This window comes from Rhagoletis zephyria, unplaced genomic scaffold (assembly GCF_001687245.7).
Source record: "Rhagoletis zephyria isolate East Lansing unplaced genomic scaffold, Rhagoletis_zephyria_1.1 Rzeph_scaffold_42099, whole genome shotgun sequence".
Classification (NCBI taxonomy): domain Eukaryota; kingdom Metazoa; phylum Arthropoda; class Insecta; order Diptera; family Tephritidae; genus Rhagoletis; species Rhagoletis zephyria.
In genome coordinates this window covers 1-2412 of record NW_016199154.1, presented here as the reverse complement: position 1 = coordinate 2412, position 2412 = coordinate 1, and the positions used below count along the sequence as shown (strand labels likewise).

The 2412-nt window shown below is 57.8% G+C and overlaps 1 long non-coding RNA gene across 1 annotated transcript; it reads right to left on the bottom strand.

Moving 5' to 3' along the window:
- Positions 1–378: 378 nt before the first annotated feature.
- Positions 379–991, bottom strand: LOC108355082 (uncharacterized). The gene is made up of 3 exons (XR_001846534.1): positions 690–991; positions 626–655; positions 379–546 (listed from the first exon to the last, which is right to left on the bottom strand). It is a non-coding gene; the product is annotated as an uncharacterized LOC108355082 (long non-coding RNA).
- Between the last annotated feature and the right edge of the window lie 1421 nt (positions 992–2412).

The following is a 2412-nucleotide window of genomic DNA, read 5'->3' as shown; positions in this document are numbered from 1 at the left end:
GCTCCCAGTACAAATCGGATAATCCTGTGATCAGACAGGGAGGGCTCTGGTGAGACCCGCCACTGGCTGATCAAGGGGCTGGCCAATCCGTTACTGAGAGTGACGTCAAGTACTTCCTCTCTAACCCTAGTAACAAATGTTGGACTATGGCCGACATTATGTATGCAAAGGTCTTCACTAATAATGTATTCTAGAAGGCACTCACCCCTACGGTTCGTGTCTGTGCTGCCCCACTCCACATTGTGGGCGTTCGCATCGCAGCCTAGGATGATCGGAATCCTTTTCCTCCGACAGAATTCCACCAGCTGCTGTACCTCCAGGGGTGGAACGGTGACGTTGTCCCCCGCGAAATAAGCTGCAGCAAAGGNCAGCCTAGGATGATCGGAATCCTTTTCCTCCGACAGAATTCCACCAGCTGCTGTACCTCCAGGGGTGGAACGGTGACGTTGTCCCCCGCGAAATAGGCTGCAGCAAAGACGACCTCCGTGCTTCTGCCGTGTATTGACAGCGTCGTCTGAACTGCTACCAAATCCTGTGTTAAAAACTCTGTAATGCAGAAATAGTCAATATCTTTCTTCAACACTACACACGCTCTGGGCCTCTCACTAGAGGGGTCCCAAATTACCTTATTACAGTTGTGATTTAGGCCCCTGACCTGGCCTCTGTAGGTGCACGGCCNGGCCCCTGACCTGGCCTCTGTAGGTCCACGGCTCTTGGATCAGTACAATGCCCAGGTCCTCCGTGGCAAACCTGCTCGCAATGACCGCCGAGGCGGCCACCGCGTGGTGCAGGTTGACCTGGGCTACTGCCAATTGCGGTGTACTCATAGCTCGGGCTCGTCCAGATCCGAGAGCCGCAAATCGCCCTCGCTACGCCTGTCGAGCTCAAGCCTGCTGATGTCTGCTAGCAGTTCCTGGGTGGTAGGCACATACGCGGCCTGGCTGGTGGAGTCGCCTGACCCAGAGGCGCTGGCAGGAACTGGTGTCTTAATCAGGGCTGGTGCCTTGGTCTGGTTCGGTGCCAGGTTAGCCGGTAAGACCTCGGTCGACTCAGTCGCTTGGGCTGCGGTGGAGTCAGCAGCCGCGTCGACTTGCATGTCTTGCGACTCTGACTCCTTGCTGCCTGTCGTCTTATGTTGCCAAGGTCTTACCGTGACAAAGCTAAACCTGTAGTTCACGTTGACGCCAGCCTTCTTGATGCTGACGTAGGACTCCTCGTCAATGCCCAGATTGAGCCTGAGCCCGTTGTCCTCGGAGCTGCAGGAGATCACCTTCCACGCGGAGGTATGGATGCCCTCATTCCAGCCAGGAGTAAAGTCAGCGCGTACTCGGCTGATTTATCAGCGCTCCTCGGGAGGAAGACCGTGATGTTGTGCACTGGCGGGATGTCATGACCCCTTTTGGTGCACAACGCGGGCCCATTCCAACCGCCTAAACAGGGTGCCTTCTGGGTTAGCCAGGTTGCTGTTCGCTCCTCTTTGCAATCAACCAGGAGCATACCCGAGCGGAAGTATACCCCACAGAACGCCAGCGGATGCGACCACCCTTTAAAGACCTCCTCCATGATGGCATCCTGGAGCTTCGTTAGGTCCTCCGAGCTCAGGGCAGCATCAGGGTAGTCACAAGGCAGCACTGCTACGCGGATGCCCTTAAGGGCCTCCGAGTAGCTGGGCTGCCTCCCGCGCCTGTCCCTGGCCGGCAGTTCCGCCTTGGCTCCTGGGCCATGATCCCAGACTTACTGGAAGGCAACTCCGGTGGCGTAATCTGGTTGCTGCTGCGCTTTGGTGTTGTTACTTCACCTGTAATGGTACCTGTTTGTTCCCGCTTCTCCGCCAAACGGCGGGCGCGGGTCTGTGATGCTGCTGTTTCCCCGCTTCTCTGCTTTTCAGCAGGCGCGGGTCTATGCTGGTACTTCTGCGTCCCGCTGCTCTGCTTTTCAAGAGGCGCGGGCTTATGTGCCTCTGCCGTTCCCCGCATCTCCGCTTTTTAGCGGGCGCGGGTCTATGCTGGTACTTCTGCGTCCCGCTGCTCTGCTTTTCAAGAGGCGCGGGCTTATGTGCCTCTGCCGTTCCCCGCATCTCCGCTTTTTAGCGGGCGCGGGTCTATGCTGGTACTTCTGCGTCCCGCTGCTCTGCTTTTCAAGAGGCGCGGGCTTATGTGCCTCTGCCGTTCCCCGCATCTCCGCTTTTTAGCGGGCGCGGGTCTATGCTGGTACTTCTGCGTCCCGCTGCTCTGCTTTTCAAGAGGCGCGGGCTTATGTGCCTCTGCCGTTCCCCGCATCTCCGCTTTTTAGCGGGCGCGGGTCTATGCTGGTACTTCTGCGTCCCGCTGCTCTGCTTTTCAAGAGGCGCGGGCTTATGTGCCTCTGCCGTTCCCCGCATCTCCGCTTTTTAGCGGGCGCGGGTCTATGCTG